The sequence below is a fragment of the Pinus tabuliformis genome, chromosome 5_2 (assembly GCF_031772625.1).
Source record: "Pinus tabuliformis cultivar Carrire ecotype Pingquan chromosome 5_2, CPIR1, whole genome shotgun sequence".
NCBI lineage: Eukaryota > Viridiplantae > Streptophyta > Pinopsida > Pinales > Pinaceae > Pinus > Pinus tabuliformis.
In genome coordinates, this window is record NC_142306.1 from 264948988 (window position 1) to 264972510 (window position 23523).

The 23523-nt window shown below is 38.1% G+C and overlaps 1 pseudogene; it reads right to left on the bottom strand.

Annotated features, from left to right (window-relative positions):
* Positions 1-10: 10 nt before the first annotated feature.
* LOC149158531 (organic cation/carnitine transporter 4 pseudogene) lies at positions 11-23405 on the bottom strand (annotated as a pseudogene).
* Positions 23406-23523: the final 118 nt, after the last annotated feature.

The window sequence follows — 23523 nt, forward strand, 5'->3', positions numbered from 1 at the left end:
ATCGCAACATCGTGGGGACCAGCATTGCTCGCCGTCCAAATTTTTCTAACATGACCGCCGTCAAGGCAAAGGCGGGCATTTCTGCTATTCCGTTGAGGAAAACGCTCAGGTATAAACTGGTACTTAGATTTACAACGTTTAGGCTCAAACCATAGTATCCCACTCCATAGGCCAACCAAATGAACACCATTAAAACCATTCGGGTCCGCGTCACACGCGACTGGAAAACGTCCACGAGGCCTCCCGATGACTCGTCAGAGTCCGCCGCATCCTGTTCGTCGCCTGCCAAGGCCAAAGAAACTCCCACCGGCAGTGATTTACCGTTCCTGGCCACAATTGATCTCATGATGCCCATGGCTTCTTGCAGCTTGCCCTTCACCAGGTACCACCGCGGGGACTCCGAAATGAACGGCAGAACAAAGATGCAATACAAGGCCGAGGGAATCGAACTCGCGACGTATAGATATCTCCAGTTGCCGGAAAAGTAGGACAGAGCCGGCAGCACTGCTATGCCGAGAAGAAAGAAGTAGAAAGTCGACATGTCAACCGGTCCTCTCTTGGACGTCCAACGGCTTCCGTCGCCAAGACGAATAACAACAACCCCAGGCCACCGCTGCTAATTCCCGTCAATAGACAGAGAATTAAATAAACCCAGAAATTCGACGACATTGCCGTCAAGAAACCAAAAATGGCATTGCAGATGCAGACCAACTTCAGGACACCCTTACGCCCCAGCAAAGAATCCGATAGATGCCCAAATATCCCTGCACCTGTATCAAAAAATAAATCAGAAACTGAAAGAAAATCTTAATGGCGATCAGCCATCAGATATAAAAGTGCACAGGGGCTGAAAATATCAATTACCGAGCAAACACTCGACAAAGAATGTAGACTGCAGAAACCCAACTTTGTATTTCTGGCCGCAGACGAGGTCCCATTCGGAGACCGCCGAAACCCCGGGGCCTCCGTCCCAGTCCCATGAGGCCCGATCCATGGAGCATATAGATCCCGTTGGGCTGCAGGATTCAAACCTTGGCTTCATGGAAAGGAAATCCTCTGGGGTTTTCCCTCCATTGCAATGCCAATGGGGTTCATAGTCGGCGAAAATCATGACCATCGTATGAAAGGCCTCCAATGTCCATGCGAGGTTCGACAGCAAGAAATGCTTAATCTGCCACCATCCGAACTCTACGGAGATCAGATCTGAAGACAGAGAGGCTAATGGGTTGGGAGACAAAAGGACAGTGTGAGGATCAACGACCAAACTTCATTCAATCGTCTAACACCACAAATCCACGGTCAACAATAGGACACGTCATCGGCTGGGGCAATTCATTTCAAAAGGAAACGCCTTACGGCGTAATTAAAGTAAAATTGAATTTTTTTAAAAAAAAAATTTGGTTTTGTTTTGTTTTTATTTTTTTAAATATAATTTTCAGATATATATATATATATATATATATATATATATATATATATATATATATTTTATTAAAATAATTTAATTTATTAACTTAAAAAAAATATTAGTTATTTTCTAATATATATATATATATATATATATAATTATTTTATTAAAATAATTTAATTTATTAACTAAAAAATATTAGTTATTTTTTAATTTAATAATAATATTCCAAATAATAAAATTTAACAATAAATTTTGAAATAGGCATGAAAATTGGAAAATCCAAACATGTAGTTGATGGATAGTTTTTGAATTAGTTGAAAATAGTAAGGTATTATGTAGCATTGGGAGAGGCCTATAAAATATTTATTTACATAGATTCTTTTAAACTATAAGCTTCGTTTAATAAGAGAATTTATTAAAAAAAGAATGTGCTAGAGTTTCTTTCTAGGTAGTGGCATTTAGGGTTATGTCCTAGCTATATGCAAATTTCCCTCTTGGCCTAGATTTGGCATTGAATGGCTGCTTTTCTCTTTTAAAGACTTTTTTTGGAGCCTTTCTTCTTGGTGGCAACCATCTAAAAAAGTTTCTCATCTCATATTTTTTATCCTAGTTTGGCCATGGTGTTATGACATCCTTTTCCACCCCATTATGCCTAAGATATACTTATTATCCTTTATCAATGAGCTTACGTAAATTGTAGATTAAGATTCATCTTAAATCTCTTTAAAAAACTCCTTTTACTAGGTTTTCCACCACTCTTTAGATAACATGCATACATACACTACTATGCCTTAAAAAAAGTATGTATGTATTATAATGAATTTTAAAAATATATAAAATGTGTGCAAAATACGCATTTTTGGGATGGATTTTTGAGTTTAACAAATATCTATGTCCTATGTTGATGCAAGTATGGAAGGTTTCCATTTACATCTTTAGCAAGTTACCTCTTGTCAATTATGATATATTGCTCTAATATTTTGACCGAGAGTAACACTCTAGGCATATTTTCATCATGATTTGATTACCTTGTGCTCAATAGATTATATTTCATGAATGATCATTGATTGAGTGATTTCCCATTTTTTTGACATCAAGACCTTTATTTACACTTTGGGATTCATGTAATACCTTAGATTCCATTTTCATCATTGGCGAAGTCCTCATTTTTATCAACAACTTTCATTATCAGTAATTGTTTGGAGGGTCTCTTTTGTGTGTTATTCCATCTAGTGCATGTGAGAGATGTACTAAATGGCATGCCCTTCCATGTTTTGTCTTAGTCCTTCAAAATCATTTCCCATTTGTTTCCTCATGTTAGATGATGGGGGATGCCTTAATTCCCTCCTTTTAATGGATTTCCTCCCTATAATTTTTACTCATTTTCTATAAGATCATTTGCTATAAGATTAGGATCTAAAGACTTTATGGTACCTTGGCGCTTGTAGCCATCAATGGTAAGATCCTTCACTTATGAGAGTGGGAGAACATCAACGTCCCTTGATCCATAAATTATACAACTGCCAATGTCAACTCATTCATTCACATATGCTATAATCTACTATATACCTTGATGCCCATCATTCATTATAGGTGGGTTGTCCTGCATTTTTTTTAACAATATACTAATAATAATAAAAATACTCCTGGGTCTGACTTCATCTCATGTATTCACATGGAGTAGATTCATACCTTTAGTAGTTCGGTTTGAAGTCCATAGGTTCATAGTAGCATCACATATTTATGTTATCACCTAAGTTGTGTCAGACAACATCACTTACATATATGAAATTGTACTTTTGGAGGATCACTTTACTGATTTCATTGATTCTGGTTATCCTCCTAATATATATTGATACATAGTTCCATTATATATCTAATCATGGCCATGGTTTACTTTCACATGGATCCAATGTATCTTCATTTTCATGGTCATGATTACTACTTATATATATACTTCATCGATCCATAGTGTACTTAATTTGATGATCATTCTTTTCTACACTCGAGCATGGGCATGTCCACCTTGAGAACAAAGTTATCTCAGACTTGGTCTCCCTTTTAGGTATTCTTTTATTCTTTTCTTTTAAACTCTTTTTAGGCTCACTTCACTAGTTCCTCCTAGGTCTTGTAATGTATTTTGGCCATCATAGTCCCTTCTAACCTTAGACATTAAGGGGCATAAGTTATAACATTCTTTTCCACCCCACTATGCCTAAGATGAATTTATTGGCCTTCATCCTTGAGTCTCCATTAGTTGTAGATGAATATTAATCCCGAATATATTTAAAAAACTCCTTTTATGAAGTTGTAGCTACTCTTCGGAAACATGTGTGCATACACTACTATGTGTTGGATAAAGTGTGTATGCCACATAATCCACAAAAAAATATAAAATGTGTGCAAAATATGCTTCTTTGGGTGGAGTTTATGGGTTTAGTAAGTCAATTAATTCTAGTAGCATATGAATCACAGCCCCAACTATATTTCCATGGTGTAAATAAGGCCTTATAGTGGAGGAGAAATGAAACACCCTTATACTATTGAATTCTTGATTAAGTCTGCAAGAAATTGAAGTTTTAGTCCTAGGTAAATGCCTATTTCTAGGTGATTTCTAGGGATATTAGATATCTTTAGTGGCCCAGGAGGAGCAACCTAGATGAAGGTTCTAAGAAATGCCAACAATAAGTATTGAGTGACTTTGTTTCATTATTTTTCATTTAGTTTGAATAATAAGAGAGCTCACTTCTTTCCTTCCTCTAATTCATTGTAATTGATTCATTTTGTTGTATTGTTTATTTAAATTTGGTAGGATACTAACTTTGTTGATCCTAGTTAGTTAGTTTAGTTACATTTAGTTTATCATTTCTACCATTTCACTTGTAAAATTTTATTTTTTGATTTCCATTCCAATGAGTTTTTTTTATCTTTGAGTGGAAGATCAAAGTAAACACTATATAGTGGGATCATCTCCAATTTTTAGTCTATTCAATAAGTGATCCATAACTTATTAGTAGGTACTATAATGATGATGTTTGCTACTTTATGATTGAATAAGTTTTGTTCTTGATAGCAAATTTTCATTACTACAACCCTATCATAGGATAGTTATAAAAATCCATAACACATTGTGGGGTCGAATTTTGGCTCTTCTTCTATTCAAAGTCTTAGGATAAGCGAAATTGTCTCTCCTCGAAAGTCACTCTCAATGTGGCCCTTCTTTTAGATATATAATCAATACAAATGTTTTTTTCATTCATTTTTACTATAGGATGCCTTAATTTTATCCATTCCAATGGAGGAATATGCTATTGTTAAGGAGGCTCTTCTTAGTACTAATGTTTTAGTGTGTCCTTTTAATATTTTTTGGCCTCATATAGTTGATATCCATGATTGGATCTCAAAATTTTGGAAGCGAGAACTGAAAGATGAATATTTTATTCATCCCTATGCAAAAAAGGGTTTTTCATTATTGAGTTTGATCTCCCATAAGATAGGGACCATATTTTATCCATAAGACCTTGGAATTGGGGAAATTCTAGTTTATGCATGAATGCAAGGGTTCACTCCTTTGATCCATTGATCAATATTTTAACCTCCACTCTAGTTCAAGTTACACTCCCAAATCCACCTTCCCATTTTTGGGGCCTATCCTCTCTTCAAGTCATCAATAAATGTCTTGGAAGGTTCTACATCAAAAGTCATAAAAGAAAGAATTTTAGCATATTTACATATGTTTGAATATGATTTGAAATGGATTTTAACAAAGAGTTTGTTGCATTAAATTTTGATAGGAGAAAACAAATCATGGAGTTAAAAGTTAGATTAACAAAAAATTTCCTTGTTTTGTAGATCCTAGTTTGAAATAATGCACCTTGAAAAAAATGCCCTAAATGTTCAAGGAAGGAAAAAAAGTGCCATCATAAATCAACTTGGTGGAATGGCTGAAATGAAGATAATCAAATTACTCAATGAAGTATCACCTAATTCTAATCCTCATAAAGATGGCTCCAAGTAAGCTTTCTTGAAAAAATATCAAACATCTTCACAAAAAGATTCCTCAATACTTCACTTGATAGCCAAGGAAGGTCCATCTATTTTGAATATTCACTTGGATGAGCCAGAAGTTGACAAAAATAATCTAATGATGTAGAAATGAAACCAAAACAAACTAGAGAGACTCCTTTAGAAGAAAACCATCCATCTCGATCGGTATTCATACAACATAGATCAGTGGAAGAGTTCATTTTAGACCTCGAAAAACATGTTTTTCAAGTGAGTTGGATGGATTAGGCTAAAACAATTAGTTCCTTTTTTTCAAGACCAGTAAAAAAGGGGAAGGAATAACAATGACCTCATCTATGATGAAGGAAGCATCAACAACAATAGTAAAGAAGAAAATTCCCCTTAGGTGGCACAACCAATGGTGACAATAAGTTGTACCCATACACTAGTTTATTCATGTGGTGTTTTTGTGTTTTATTATGTCAATAGTTTGTTAAATTTACTCATGTAATAAATAGAGAGATGAAGCTTTTTTAGATTTAATTATTTAAATTATTTTATGTAATTGGAAATAAGGTAGTAATTTTTTTTCTAAAACTTAAAGCAAATATTGTTTTGTAACTTGCTATGAGATTTCATTATATCTTTCATTAATATAATAATGTAACCACCCCTCCCATATCTACCCACATTCACTGGACTACGATGGTAAATATGAGGTAAGGGATAATATGAAATGAATCAAACTCCTAGGTACATTTAAGGAAGTGGAAAAAGCAAACCAAAACTTTACTAACCTTCCTCAGGAGCTACAGGACCCACAGGAGCTAAACAACCACTCTAGGTGCGCAAACCCTAAGCTAACTTTCCTTTTTAGTGATCTAGACTCCTAGTCTCTTGCATAATAATGCAAGTCAATGGATGTGACTCTCTAGTCACATGGATAACCCTACCTCCCAATGACTACATTCTAGATTTCCTAGTTAAGAGCATGTGACCCTCGAATCTGAATCACTTTTCTAGGGCTGGTATCCAGACCTTTGCACAAAATTTGTGTTATGAAACCAGCTCAAGAAAAGATAGAAAAGATAGATCAACGCCTTAGAATTCAGCCTCTTCGAGGGGGCAACCTCCTTTACATTACATAAATGAACAATTCTTGGATGATACAAATGACAAAACCTCCTTTCTATATATAGGAGTCTAAGGAGTCACAATATAATCCAGCCGACCTAACAATAATAATATAAAGCCACAAAAATAACAATAGAGGGATTCTATGGGGCACAAAAATAACAATATGGGGGTAATAGGGGCACAACAATATAAATAAGGGGTATAACTACAATAGTAATGGGGTAATCACTAGTATTATAGGGACCCAACATGCCCCTCTCCTTCAAAAAAGTGTTGTCCTCAACGCTTGAGTAGTTCTGGATACTTTTGCATAAAATTCTCATCCTCCCATGTGGAATCTTCAGCGGATAAGTTCTTCCACTTGATAAGATACTCTGAAATTGATCGATTTCGTAGCTGTCGAGTTCTTGTTTCTGTGACTGCTTCCGGTTCCAATATAATTTTTCCTTCCTCGTCAAGTTCTGGCAATATTGTTTGAATTGGGAGCTTGTCACCTATAACCTTCTTTAAACATGAAACATGGAAAACTGGGTGCAATCGAGAAGCTGCAGGAAGCTCCAATTTGTATGCCATAGTACCAATCTTTTGCAACACCTTGTACGGACCATAATACTTTGGTGATAATTTATTATCCTTCTTAGCTTGCTTTAGGGACATTTGCTTATATGGTTGTAGCCGTAGGAATACCCAATCACCTACATCAAAACTTCTTTCACTGCGATGTTGATCTGCCTGTTGTTTCATTCTATTTTGTGCCAACACGAGGTTATCCTTTAAGAGTTGGAGGACTTGTTGTTGATGTTCGATGTGATGTTCCACTGCCTGAACCTTAGAATTTTCTCTTAAATATGATGTGATGGATGGTGGTTGATACCCATAAAGTGCCATAAATGGGGTCATTTTTGTTGCTGTATGGAAGGAAGTGTTATACCACCATTCAGCCAGAGGCAACCATTTGACCCATTGTGTCTGTTTATCAGATACAAAGCAACGAAGATATCCTTCCAAACATTTGTTTACTATCTCAGTTTTCCCATCAGATTGAGGATGATAAGATGAGCTATGAGCTAACTGAGTACCAAGACAAGAAAATAATTCTGTCCAAAAATTTCCAGTGAAAATGGGATCTCTGTCACTTACAATAATCTTTGGGTTTCCATGTAGCTTTTGAACTGTTTCCATAAATGCAGTAGAAACTGTACTGGCTTTAAATGGATGTGATAATGCACAAAAGTGTGCATACTTGGTAAGTCTGTCAACTACCACCATGATGACACTCTTTCCCTCAGACTTGGGTAAACCTGTGATAAAATCCATTGAAACCTCCTCCCAACGTTGGCTTGGAATGGATAAAGGTTGTAATAGACCCGGTGTCTTAATTGTTTCAACTTTATTTTGTTGGCAAACCAAACATTCCGCCACAAACTTTTGAATATCTGATTTAAGGCCATCCCAAAAAAATTCCTTCTTAACCCTGTGGTAAGTTTTTAAAAATCCTGAGTGCCCTCCTAAGGGAGAAGTGTGCAATTCCATAAGAATCTTTTGTTTTAGCTGGGAATTCTTACAGAGGTATAAGCGATCTTTGTACCATAACGAATCATTTTTCCAGCTAAATGTATCAGAAGTACTGGAATCTTGTTGTAGCTTTCGAATAAGTGCCCACACTTCTTCGTCATTCTTCCATTCCTCCCTTGCTTCGTTTATCCAATCTGGTTGGATAATAGAAATGGCACACAACAATGCTTCCACATCCTCATCCTTTCTTGAGAGTGCATCTGCCACCACATTTTGCTTCCCTTTTTTGTAGATGATTTCAAAGTCATAACCCAACATCTTTGTGACCCACTTTTGTTGCTCTTCAGAGGATAATCTTTGTTCTAAAAAGTATTTAAGGCTATCATGATCCGTTTTTACCTTGAAGTGTCTTCCCATTAGGTAGGGTCGCCATTTCTTAAGTGCATGGAGTATTGCCAACATTTCCTTCTCATAAATAGCTTTGCTTAAAAACTTTCCCTTGATTGGACGACTTTCAAAAGCAATGGGTCTTTCATCTTGCATTAGAACAGCACCAATTCCATTTCCTGAAGCATCACATTCCACAATAAAGGTTTTTGTGAAGTCCGGTGTAGCTAAGACCGGTGCTTGGCACATTGCCTCTTTAAGATGTTCAAAGGCCTTTGTTGCTTCCGGAGTCCATGAAAATGAATCTTTCTTCAATAATGTTGTTAGAGGTGCTGCTATTCTCCCATAATTCTTAACAAACTTGCGATAATACCCTGTCAACCCAAGAAATCCTCGCAGATGCTTTATGGATGTGGGGATTTTCCATTCCTTAATGGCTTTAATTTTGCTAGGGTCTACCTTAACTCCATGAGATACAATATGACCCAAATATTCCACCTCCTGGACTCCAAAGAAACATTTGGATCTTTTTGCATATAATTGTTTCTCCTCCAATAGTTGTAGCACCCTGTCAACATGTTCAACATGATCCTTCCAAGACTTGCTGTAGATTAGTATATCATCAAAAAATACTAACACAAATTTTCTAAGGAATGGTTTGAAAATTGAATTCATCAAACCTTGAAATGTTGAAGGTGCATTGGTAAGGCCAAAAGGCATGACCAAAAATTCATAATGACCCTCATGAGTTCTAAATGCCGTTTTCGGAATGTCTTCAATCTTCATTCTGATTTGATGATATCCTGAACGAAGATCCAACTTGGTGAAGTAAATTGATCCATGCAATTCATCCAGTAATTCATCAATGACAGGAATGGGGAACTTATCTTTAATAGTGAGCTTGTTGAGCTCCCTATAATCCGGACACATGCGCCATGATCCATCCTTCTTGTGCACCAATACTACTGGAGCTGAGAAAGAACTTTGACTCGGTTGAATTATACCAGCCTCTAGCATTTCTGCAACCATACGTTCAATTTCACTTTTTTGGACATAGGGATATCTGTACGGCCTGATGTTTGGAGGAACACTTCCTGGAATCAGATGAATAGCATGATCATGATCACGCATAGGTGGGAGACCTTTGGGAGTCTCAAATACCTTGGAATGATTGTCCAGGACTTTTTGGAGATCTGGAGAAATAGATGATTCCAATGTGGAAACATCTAGCGAACATAATTGTGCAATTACACCTCTTTGCTCCTTTTTTAGAAGCTTTGTCATACCATTAGAGCTGATTATCTTTCCTGGTTTCCCTGCAATACCCCTTAATTCAACTTCCTTTCCTTCCATAGAAAATTTGATGAAAAGTTCTTGAAAATTAAAAGCTATTGTACCCAAGGATTGTAGCCATTGGACTCCTAGTACAACATCAGCACCTCCCATTGGAATGGAAAGCATTGGGCTAGTCAATACATATTCTCCCATGGATAGCTTGATATTATGGCACTTTCCAGAGCAATTTATTGTTCCTCCATTTGCAATCATCACTTGACACTCTGGTGCTGGATATAGGAAGCAATTCAATTCTTTTGCTACCCTACAATGAATAAAATTGTGGGTGCTTCCTGAATCAATCAACACTATTACCTTTTTCTTCTTGATTTGTCCTTCTATCTTGATGGTTTGAGGAGTGGTAATTCCCGCCAATGCATTACAAGATATGGTCGGATTTATTTGTTCTTCATCTAGGCTTTGTTCCTGGAGTATATTTTCTTCTTTTGACCTTTCTTGCTCCTTTTCTTCTTCCTCTTCACAATCTATGTAGAATAATTTCTTCTCAGCACACTTATGACCTTTAGTGTATTTGCTATCACAACTGTAACAAAGCCCTTTTGCTCTTTTTTCTTCCAATTGTTGTGGTGTCAACCTTATAGGTTGTGGAAGACTAGGGGCAACAACACTTCCGTCTTTATAGTTGTGAGTGGTATGCTTCCTGGTTGCCATAATTTTGCTTTCCATTTTTCTTGCTAACCTGAATGCCTTCTCTAATGAATCAGGTTCCCAAAGGCGAACATCATGTTGGATATTATCCTTTAAAGACCCTATGAACACATCAATCCTATGCTCCTCTGGAATATCTTTTACCCTTATGTTCAATTTTTGGAACTCCTCAATGTGCTCCATTATTGAACCCTTTTGTTTGAGACTTATCAATTGGCTAAAAAAAGTGTTGCTTTTTGTATCTTCATAATGTGCTATCAATTCTTCCGTAAAAATTGCCCAAGTGATAAATTGTTTACGAGAGCAAAGCCATTGATACCATACAAACTGATTTGGTTCCAAATATACAGTTGCCATACGTACCTTTTGTGCGTTTTGCACATTATTGAGATCGAAGAATTGCTCCATCTGTAATATCCATGTGGCGGGATCCTTGCCATCAAACTTCCTCATATCGATTTTTGGAATATGGTGATTCTTCGATCCAACATTAGCATCTATGGAATCATGATTAACATTTCTTTTGTTCTCATCATGAGTTTCCTTTACTACCTTTTCACCATTAGTGACCCTTTCTTGTAGCAACTTCTTCAATTCTTCCATGTCTGTCTTCAAATCTATCTTCAAATATGCCATGGCTCTCTTCAAATCTGTCTTCGAATCATCCATCTTAGCTTCCATGCCCTTTATCTTAGATTCCACGCCACTTATCTTAGCTTCTGTTAGCTTTTGTGAGCGTGACATTTGTTGCACTTGTTCTTGTAATTTTGATATATCATGTAGCATTTCTTCCTCTTCTTCATGAGTCATGCTAGAGCTTTCAGGTTCCTTACTAGGTGTTTGCATTTTCTTTCCTCGGGGCATCAGTTACCGATAATAATGCTTTACTATGCCCTTTGAATTTCGTTAAACCAAGCTTACACAAAATTTTAAAAAAAACTACACACCTTTTTTCACTTTATAGAAGCCTGATATTGAATCTGATGTATCTCTGTAATTTCGGATCATCCAGTTCTGAAATTGATACCTGTAGTAGCCTTCTACGTCCTCTTTCCAATGCCACAGGTCTGAGCCAAATTGGATTCTCCAAGGAAGAGTTATGTGAAATCTCCCACAGTGACTTGCTTTTAGACTGGTTCAGTAGAGCGAACTTGTACGACGTGCCACGAGTCACTGTTTCAACCTTTGAATCTGAAACACACACACAAGAAACTACAGTCCGTCCTCTTTCTGTACCTTCTTACGAAATTTCAATCCGATCCCCAGAGAGAAAGTTATGACGATTTTCCCCAGGTCACCTGTTTTGAATGTAATTCAGGAGTCTGCAAAAAGACCAACTTCCTCAGATCATATCTCCGCAAATATCGCGCGAAAAGCTCTGAAATTTGGACCCAAGATTCAGCGCAATTTCTTCTCAAATGGGTTTTTTTTGCGACTTCTGAAACGTCACAGAAAAAAATTTATAGCGAAAATGCCACGATGACCTGTTTGGAGCAGCGAAACCCTAGAATCCAAAGCTCTGATACCAAATGTTATGAAACCAGCTCAAGAAAAGATAGAAAAGATAGATCAACGCCTTAGAATTCAGCCTCTTCGAGGGATCAACCTCCTTTACATTACATAAATGAACAATTCTTGGATGATACAAATGACAAAACCTCCTTTCTATATATAGGAGTCTAAGGAGTCACAATATAATCCAGCCGACCTAACAATAATAATATAAAGCCACAAAAATAACAATAGAGGGATTCTATGGGGCACAGAAATAACAATATGGGGGTAATAGGGGCACAACAATATAAATAAGGGGTATAACTACAATAGTAATGGGGTAATCACTAGTATTATAGGGACCCAACAATTTGATATAACTTTCCAGAATGATCAATGATACAAGGAGAAATTCATTAATGCAAAAATTAGTCAATAACTTAAGCTAACCAAGCCTAACAACGATATACATTTCATCAAAGACATTATGAACATGTAATCTACAGGTCATAAATGCATATCTGAACACAGGGGTCTCATACTTATATGAAAGTCATCAATATGGTCTAATCCACTCTGATAATAGATGCAATAACATCTATTATGTTATGCATTCAATAAATAATCATTTACCAATCAAAACATTATAAGAGTCATAACTAGAATCTGTCATAAAACCATGCTTATAACCAACATCTAACAAAAATAATAAAAATGATAGAAAAACCATCAAAGCCACATCATAAAATGTATATTCACTCATAAAATACAAGAGGAAAAATCTCTTATTCACATCTGCAAAATCAAACCAAGTCAGGGACTTCCATGTACCACTTGGCCATAGATTGGGTTGAACCAAATATTTCTTTTAGCCAATCACTCCTGTGCCATATTCCAAGCATGAATGTGTGACTCACAATAAAACAAATAGGCTTCCTCATGCTTTAGCGCAATCCCACCAAAACCAATCAAGTGACTCCTAAGCCTGAAACAAGCACCTACACAACCAAGATTTACCGCAATCCCACCATTATCAGTCAAGGGATTCCTAGGCCAAAAAAACATACACTACCAAGATTTATTGCATCCTGCTATTATCAGTCAATGAATTCCTAGGCCTTTGGGAATTTTCCTGAGACCACCTCACCCGATTCCAAAACCATCTGGAAATACAAATCTCAACCAAATGAAAGAACCCCATCACACCATGACTACCTGGAAATGTCACAGCAAGGCAAAAACCACTGTCACACCTGGAAAAACCCATGTTAATGATAGAAATAGAACCAAATACACACATGCATGTAGCATGCATGCCAAAACTAGCAAGGGAATCATACATGCAAAGTAATCCCGATGTAGCTACTTGATCCAACTCTTCCTTGCTTGATCATTGTTTTCCTTTTCTTTCCTTTTCCTTCCTTTTCCAGTGCTAGAGTGCTCCAAGAATGCTCTAAGTGTGCAAGAGTATGAGAGAGAGAATATAGAGAGAACTCCAAGCTAAAATCGATAAAAGGTTGTGGAATCAACCTCAGATGCATTTTTATTATTGATGCCTCTATTTTCTTCCATTTTCCCTATTTTTTCTTCAATTTCCTCCTCACATGCAATCTGTGACCTTTCACCTTCATTTTCTCCTATTTTCCATTATTTTCATAAATAAAATGCCAATTAATGCCTCTTTTCCCTTTCAAATCCATTTCCAATTTCCTTAGGCATAATAAACCAAATGAATACCCACTAGGATGTTTTTCCCAACATTTATCTTGGAATATGTGTCCCACGACCTTGGTCTTATTCTTCCTTTATTACCTTTATTACATTAACTTTTAACCCAGAGTTGTTAAAGGCTCCTCCCCCTTAGGGGAACATCGTCCTCGGTGTTTTATGACACCTATGACCAGCAAGACCAATGAAAACCAAAATATACTACCTAGAGAGATTTATAACTTAGCTCGATGTAGTATTTACGATGAACTTGCTGAAAAGAAAAACCAACATGACAAACATAATAACATGAGAACTATACTTCTTATTGGAGCCTTATAACAGAATGCATTGCAATATTTACAATAATAACCATACATAAATATAGACATATACCAAAAATCCTTTACCTTAACCAACAAACAATGAAGGACAGATAGTCGGCATTTGATCAACCATCTCCCATGTAGATTCATTGGGCCCAAAGGGCTTCCACTACACTTTAACTTTCTTGATTTCTTTGTTCCAGAGCATGAGTTGTTTCCATTTCAAAATGCACTAAGGTTTCAACTATTGGGACGAGAAAAAGGTATGCTTTCTCCTTGTAAATAGATTTATTTAGCATTTGTTTTCACATGTTTATCTTTGTTTTATGGATGAAAGTAGAGGAAACAACAACTGAAGTTGGGTAAAAGCGATCAATAACAAATTAGATGAATCTATGCATGGAAAATTGACTTTTACTATATTTATGTGCAGAATATGTGAATTGGATGATGGTTGTTTAATCGACAGAACATCAGTAGCCCGTAAAGGAAAAAGACAACATCTGAGGCAAAGCAAGACATTGGAAGACTAGGCAGACCAATGCTATTTTATGATGGAATCAGATCGAGTATTGCGAAATCCTCAGGATCCCCTGATCCTAAGGATTCAATTTTATTTATTTACTTTTCTAAATGTGATATATAAGGGCGAAAGGAAAACTGAACGACTAGTTCAAAAATTCATAGTTTGTAACTATTCTTTTTGATGTATAAGAATTTCATCTTGGTGATGTTGTAACTATGTTACTTGTTTTAATGAAGAAGACTGCATTTAATTCATAATCATATTCTGAGTATCTAATAGTGGGGACTTATGGAGACTTTGGGCCCAGTCAAGAGAAGATCTATTACTTCACCTGTGTTATAATCCTTTCTGTTTATTGTTTACTGTTTGTTATTGTTAAGTTAATATCATTCTGATTATCATGAGGATCAACGATTATGATTTACATTTGCTGATTCAAGATTTAGCCGTGTGTTATATATGCGTGATGCTTTTGATTGAATTGGTTATGTTAGTTCCAGCATTAGACCATTGTTCATTCTAAGTAATGTTATCATAGATTTCAAAGATAGAATCGATTGCTTTCCATGAGATGCTTATATGGTTATTTTCCGTTCAATTATCATTTGATATTAAATTACTATTTGTTGTTCAATTGTCATAGTTCTCTTTCATGATTAAATGAGTTAGTTTCAATTCCAGTTAAGATTGCCAAGTGTGATTCTTTCTATCTATATTCAGATTCATTTGCTTTCAGAATAGGTTAAGTAGAATTGCAAAGTGTGTTATGATTTTATTTTAGAGTTATGTCTTTCAGAGTGGTTTGGATTGAATTTAAAAAAATAGTCATTAGCAATTGCAATGATTCCAATTTCTTTCATTATCAGTTAACCTCTGAATTCACTGCATATATAGTGCTGACACCCTTGAAATAAAAATACTTGCCCTGGGTTGATTATTAATGTAAGAATTAAGGTTTCATGTAAAAAGACATCTTAGTGCACGTACATTTTGGAGTCGTTTCTAGGGAGAGTGTTTCAAAGTAATTTCATTTTCTCTTTCTGTAAAAATTTTGGTTTTAAAAACAGGAGAAAAGAACTTGTGTAACTGGCAAGTAGAGTGCTTGCTCACCTGCCCGATTTTCAGCAAAAGTATAGAGGTTAAATAGGGATAGGTTTTTTATGAATGACTAGGAATAAAAAGATAGAAAAAGATCAGAACCCCCCACCTAAATCCACAAAACCCAAGGGATTGGTGAACCTTGGGAGGACAACTTTTATAGACGAAATTGCAAGAAAATAAAAGTCTCAAGCATCAGTAGGATTCGAGACTGTATCTGGGAAAAGCCCTATTGTAATCCCTCAGGCAGCAGGCTCACCATTTGTAGCCTATGCTGAAATTCAAAGCCAAATTGGAGGATCTGAATAGAGTCTTCAGGTTACAGCAAGTTTGCATTCCGATCCTCTATAAGATGGAAAATCATGTAATTTAAGAGACGGAGAGGGAGAAACCATTGGAACTGCTAAGGAAGGACCTCAGTTGTCTGAACAAGGATCTCCTGTGATCCCAAATCTAGACAGTGATGCAAAACCAACTCGGATTTCTAATCCTCCACTTACTCAAATAGTGCCCCCTAAAATTACTGAAGGATATTGGCACATTTTTAACAAATGGAAAATCAGCCACCTCAAGGTCAAACTTCGACACTGGAATACCCCATAGTCGACCAAGTGGCCAAAGCCCCTATGAAGGTTATTCCTTTACAGAGCATCCCAATGTTTCATGGATGATCATGGAGGATCCTAATTCCTTTCTATTCGAGTTTGATGTCCTCTGCAGAGGGTATGACTATACCACTAACCCTCAAAAGATAAAACCGTTCCCTTCTACTCTGAAGGGAGCAGCCTTGAGATGGTTCATGGGTCTAGGTGGATGTACTATTAACTCTTGGGATGACATGAAAACTTCCTTCCTCACAAGATACGAGGACTTTTGCAAGACTAGGGAATTAAAAGATGAAATCTTTAAGATGGCTGCAAAGGATAGTGAAACTCTAGAAGAATATGTCGAATAGTTTCATTATAATTTACAGAGATATCCACACACTACCTTACCAAAAGAAGTCCTAAGAGATATCTTAATTAAAGGAATGCAAGAAGAATGGATAGAAACTCTAAATTTAATGGGGAAAGGAGATATTTCTAAAGAAGATTATGATGAAATCATTTGCTTGTGTATCAGGTGTTCACGAGGAAGCGCACACTGTTAGGGTCCCACCCTAACCCCCTTATTTATGTAATAAGATTGAGTCATAGTTATAGTTAAGTAAAGAGTCAATAAAGCCCATATTAATAATTGTAAGTGGTTAACCCGCATTTAATGATAGGACCACAGTTAGTTGCAAATGGGCCATGGTATTATATAGATGGTATTAATAAGAACCATGGTATTGCCCCATGGTATTGCATGTATGAATCCTATATAAAGGATAGAGACTCCCTTCGAGGAGCATCGTGTCTTATTTTCTAATCGAGCTCAGCTCTATTGGAGGTAGCCCCCTCGAAGAGGCAAGTGAACTTTTCTTTCTGAATAATAAAATACTTGCTGTTATTGCTCATTGTTCTATTTCTTGGTATATTTCTTCACATATTTGGTATTCTGGTATCGTCTTGCAGGTTAAGAGCATAAAAGGTGGTATCAGAGTGCTTTCTAGGGTCCGTGGGATCTCCAATTTTTAGCAAAATGTTTTTTGGCTAGATACATGTTCCGGTGTCTTTAAACCACAGGATCTGTCGTTGAGCGCATAAACCTGTGGATTTATGGAGGCAAGCATGCAGGAAATACAAGAGGTGGTCATGTTTGTTGGACTCCCTTCTAACCCCTGTGGGTACCCCTTCGAGTAGTAGCACATTAGACAAAACCGTGCACGGATTATCTACCAAGTACCCTCTGGGTATATCGGAAGCCCCCTAGCTCCCTTGGTAACCTCGCCATAGATAAACTGTCGGCCGTCTTGCTGCTACGGTACATCGAGAACAACACTCGAAGAGATTACTTGTGTGCATGATAGGGTAGTCGGGTTGTACAGCTAAGGGTACGGTTGATCCTCCTTGGTTAGTGCCCTGAAAAATTGGGCCAAGTACTACTGTCAGACCCTTATGTATATTTCGATCTGTAGCACCTGACACTCCTGGAGACCATAGTTCCCTGATCTATCTCTGGATCACACATAATCTTGGCCAGATCAGATCTTGCAAGTGGGGTTTTTGCCACTGTAGCAGCAATCAGTTCCGCTATTTAGATCTCTCAGATCCATCAGATCCACCATCCAAATCTGAGTAGTTGTGTGGGTTCCTATACCTGGGCATGATTTTCGCAGGACTTTTGGCAGCATTGACATTTCTGGGATTCAGATACTGCAATATTCCTAAGGAAGGAGTAAAACTCCGTTTGGAGTATAAAATAAATAAATAAATAAAGTCTAAGAACCCCTTAGGATGCTTATTGGTGACTTAGCCCATAAGAATCAGGATGACGAGCTGAGTAAGGTGGTACCATTCAATTATTAGCGCCAAAAAATTTCAGGCGATCTTAAATTTCAAGCACATTGCCTCAGTGCATGGTACAAACTAGCGCTCAAGCAGTGGTGAATGAGAGGATGGAAAGCCTTGAAACATCCTTGAAAGATGTAGTGTTGCAGCTGAAGGAATTAAATGCAACACTATTTAAGGGCAAGGTAGAGGCACGCGAGGAGGCATATATTGGCACTAAACACAGTGAGGGTGAGTCTAGCTGGTCTCTTCACCTCTTTGGCACCTACCAACAATCCCATCTGCAACCACCCAAGCTTGACATGTATAAAGTTGATGGCTCTCACTCGGCCGCATGGATAACACAAATGGAGCAATATTTCAATCTGAATTACATCCTGGATAATGCCACTCAGCTTAGTGTGGGTATAATGTACTTGGATAATGAAAGATGGCAATGGTGGCAATAGCATCAATGTTGCTATGGAAGGCCCTTGACTTGGGAGACATTCAAAAAAGCTCTTATGGATCGCTTTGACCATGAATCTGACTTTTTGGGTCGCCTCACTAAGATCCGACAGACAAGAACAGTGGATGAAAATATTACAGCCTTTGAAGCCTTAGATTTTCGCACTGGAGGTCTACAAGATGAGTTCTACATGGAATGTTTTGTCAGTGGTCTTAAAGAAGCCATACAAGCCCACATCCAATTGCACCACCCTAACTCATGGATATAGGCTTGCAGGATAGCTCGTGAAGTAGAACGTGCGTTAGCAGCCCAATCCAATCGCCCATATTTCACCGCCAAGTGTCGCCCCCCATAGGCTCAAAGCACTACCCAAACACTCAAGGTTTAAAAGGTGTCCCCTACAGAAATGGTGGAAAGAAGAAAGCAAGGATTATGTTACTACTGTGATGAAAAATACTCCCCCGGGCATAAATGCAAGGAGCCCAAATTCTTTCAAATAGATGCTACTGATCACAGTTCATCGGAGGAAGCCCCACCACTTGAGGAACCAGAGGAGGAAGAAGAGGATAACCAGTAGGACAATGTACCTGAAGAACCAGTTATCTTGCTGCATGCTTTGGTCAGGATTTCTTTGCCTCAAACTCTCAAAATCAGAGGTTTTATTAAGCATCGCCCAGTAGTAGTCTTGATTGATAGTGGAAATACACATAATTTTATCCATCAAAGAGTCACAGAAGCAGTGCATTGTTTTGTACGAGTAGTTTCTAACTTCCAGGTCCAAATTGCTGATGGGGGAACAATGAAATGTGAAGGCTGTTGTGAAAATGTCAAACTTCAAATGGGGGATTATCAGTTAAAGACCCACATTTTTGCCATACACATGGGAGGGTGTGACATTTTCCTAGGTGTTGAATGGCTTCGCACACTTGGCCCAATCACAATGGATTTCCAAGAGTTATATATGAGCTTTAAGTAGAACAACCACACACATACCCTCCGCGGACTCCAGGTGGGAGCTCCCTCTATCATCAGCTCACATCGGATGGAAAAATTGTTAAAAAATGGGCACCATGGAGTTATAGCTCAATTTAATTCCATCTAGGCCTTCGAACAAAATTCTCTTCAGATTCATCCTGAGATGCACTAGATCTTAAATAACCATCTGCCAGTCTTTGACAAGCCTCATGCACTTCCACCCTCAAGAGGGGAACATGATCATATCATCACTTTGGTCCCAGGGGCCCAACCACCAAATTTGTGCCCATATAGATATCCGTTCACCCAAAAGAATGAAATAGAAAAAATAATCAAGGAATTTTTGGAAGCAGGCGTCATTCGTCCCAACATTAGTCCTTATTCATCACTAGTGGTCATGGTGCTCAAGAAAGATGGGGAATGGCATATGTGTCCAGACTTCAGGGCCCTTAATAAGTTGAAAGTCAAAGATAAATTTCCCATTCCAGTTGTCGATGATTTGCTAGATGAACTAAATGGGGCTCAATTCTTCACTAAGCTTGATCTTCACTTAGGCTACCACCAAATTCACATGAAAGAAGTTGACATTCCAAAGACTGCTTCTGAAACTCAGGAAGGCCATTATGAGTTCTTGGTCATGCCATTCAGTCTTTGTAATGCCCCATCCACTTTTCAGAGCCTTATGAACCACCTGCTCAAACCATATCTCAGAAAATTTGTCCTTGTTTTCTGTGATGACATCCTCATCTACAGTCACACTTGGGCCGCACATCTTTAGCATGTAGATCTGCTCTTGCAACTGCTCCGCAAGCATAAATTATTTTTCAACATGTCCAAGTGTTCTTTTAGCATGGAAGAAGTTGAGTATTTGGGCCACATTGTGGGGCAAGATGGTGTCAGGGTGGACCCAAAAAAGATCCAGGCAATACAGGATTGGCCTCAACCTAAGACCTTGAAGAGCTTGAGAGGATTTTTGGGTCTCACAGGCTACTATCGCAAATTTGTCCGCAATTATGGTCGCATTGCGAGGCCCCTCACTGAACTCCTCAAAAAAAATTCATTCCTTTGGAATGATGAAGCACAACAGGCCTTTACAGCTCTAAAAAATGCCATGTGTTCCACTCCAGTCTTAGCACTACTCGACTTCACCAAATAGTTTGTCATTGAATGTGATGCTTCGGGTACGGGTATTGGGGCAGTCTTAATGCAGGAAGGTCGACCCTTGGCCTTCACGAGCCAACAACTAAGTGGGAAGAATCTAGGACAATATACCTATGAGAAGGAGATGATGGCCATCTTACATGCAGTAGATACCTGGCGACCATACTTATTGGGGCGACGTTTCCAAATCCGCACAGACCATCAAAGCCTTAAATATTTTTTGGAGCAATACTTATCCTCACCACAACAAAATAAATGGCTCGCTAAAATGTTGAGATATGATTATGAGATAATTTACAAGAAAGGGCACGAAAATATTTAGCAGATGCATTATCCTACCAATTTGAGGAAGAAAGTACCCTGCTCGCAATTTCCCTTCCCATTCCAGAATGGATTGAAGAGGCTCACAAGGAATGGTTTTCATATCCCTGTCTCTCCCAACTCATTACTCAATTGCAGGCGGATCCAAATTCCACAGAGGGCTACTCGTGGCAGGATGAGATTCTTCGCTACAAGGACAAAGTCGTAATATTACCAACATCCACCCTCAAAAGCCGCATTTTGGCGGAGTTGCACTCATCTCCCACTGCAAGACATTTAGACTTTCAGAATACGTATGCTCGCACTCGAAGATCATTTTTTTTGACAGGAATGAAAAAGGACATTCTTACTTTTGTAGCCGAATGCGACTTCTGTCAGTGCCACAAAGGAGAAATAGTCAAATCACTAGGCACATTACAACCATTGCCCATCCCGACATCAATATGGATGGAGGTTTCTATGGATTTCATTACGGGTTTTCCAAAGTCAGGAAACAAGTCAGTCATCATGGTGGTTGTGGACAGAATTTCTAAGTATGCTCTTTTTTGTGCCCTACCCCACCCTTTTACACCGACTTTGGTCCCTCAATCTTTCATGGATCATATCTTCAAATTGCATGGCATGCCCACTTCCATTGTGTCTGATCGTGAGCCGGTCTTCACTAGTAAATTTTGGCAAGAACTCTTCCGGCTACAAGGTACCCAACTACAACTCAGTACTTCCTTTCATCCACACACTGATGGTCAAACTGAAGCAATCGACAAATGTCTAGAAACCTACCTTAGTTGTTTCACTTCAGAAAAGTAATATCTCTAGGTACAGTGGTTACCTCTAGCTGAATGGTGGTATAACACCAACTATCATGCCACCACCAAAATGACTCCATATGAAGTAGTTTATGGTCAACTCCCTCTTTCCCCTACTTCTTATATCAAGGGGTGCTCAAAGGTACAAGCAGTGGATCAACTCCTACAGAATCGCACAACCATGCTGGCCCATCTTCGAGAGAATCTTCATCAACTTCAAAACCGCATGAAGCAACAGGTAGATCAACATTGCTTAGAACGCCAATTTCAAGAAGGGGATCAGGTATTTTTGAGGTTGAAACCATATACGCAAACATCACTCAAAGACAAGGGTTGTCAGAAACTATCTCCAAAATTCTACGGACTGTATCAAGTACTTCAGCACATTGGAGAAGTTGTCTATAGGCCAGCTTTGCCACCCACTGCAAAAATCCATCTAGTTTTCCATGTTTCATGCCTCAAGAAAGTGATTGGGAATAATTGCAGATTTCAAACTAGTCTACCTAAACTAGATGAAGAAGGGTCAATCTGGCTCCAACCTGAACAAGTCCCGGACACACGCGAATGACATTTGCATGGCCACATGATCAAGGAAGTCCTTGTCAAGTGGAAAGACACCTCTCCGAAAGATGCAACCTGGGAACCAGCCACTATTCTTCAGCAGTTTCCGCAGCTTCAGCCTTGAGGACAAGGCTATTCTTATGGGGGAGGGCATGTTAGGGTCCCACCCTAACCCCCTTATTTATGTAATAAGATCTAGTCATAGTTATACTTAAGTAAAGAGCCAATAAAGCCCATATTAATAATTGTAAGTGGTTAACCCACATTTAATGACAGGACCATAGTTAATTGAAAATGGGCCATGGTATTAGATAGATGGTATTAATAAGAACCATGGTATTGCCCCATGGTATTGCATGTATGAATCCTATATAAAGGATAGAGACTCCCTTCGAGGAGCATTGTGTCTTATTTTGTAATTGAGCTCAACTCTATTGGAGGTAGCCCCTTAGAAGAGGCAAGTGAACTTTGCTTTTTGAATAATAAAATACTTGATGTTATTACTCATTTTTCTATGTTCTGGGTATATTTCTTCGCATATTTGGTATTCTGGTATCATCTTGTAGGTTAAGAGCATAACACACACAGAGGAATATGAAGCCGAGATCCTATGACTAGGGGAAGTAAACCACACAATGGAGGCGTAACACGAATGGAAATCGTTAACCTCCTGGAAGATTTCAAGATGAACATCCTGGGCACCCTCATAACGCAGCTAGACGTCCTACAGGATAAATAGAAACAAGCCTTAGCAGAACAGAACTTGGTTTTTTTCTTCCCATGCTATCGGAAGAAGCACAAACAACGGGAGTGTCCATTGAAAATGGTTCATACATGGACTATATGCACCAAGGATCACACCATTGAACAATTTCCATCACTTCCAGGGCTGAAAGAAATTTTCAAGGAAGCAGAAGAAGAGACAGAGCCAATATATTTAATGAACCAACGTTGACAGTGGCAGGCCAAACCCATAGGTATGTCACAAGACACATCCCAATTCTTTCCTTCTTCACCATTTAATCAACAACAGAACCCTGGGGCAACATGGCAAGGCCAATCACCTTACTCAAATTGGAAATCCCAGCCATTCCCTATGACACCTTGGCCAACTCAATCCTTTTCGGGTAATGGCTGGCCAAATTCTCCTTTTACTCCTGTTTGGCAAGGTAATCCCTATCCATCCCAGTGGCCTGCCTCCACTTCTCA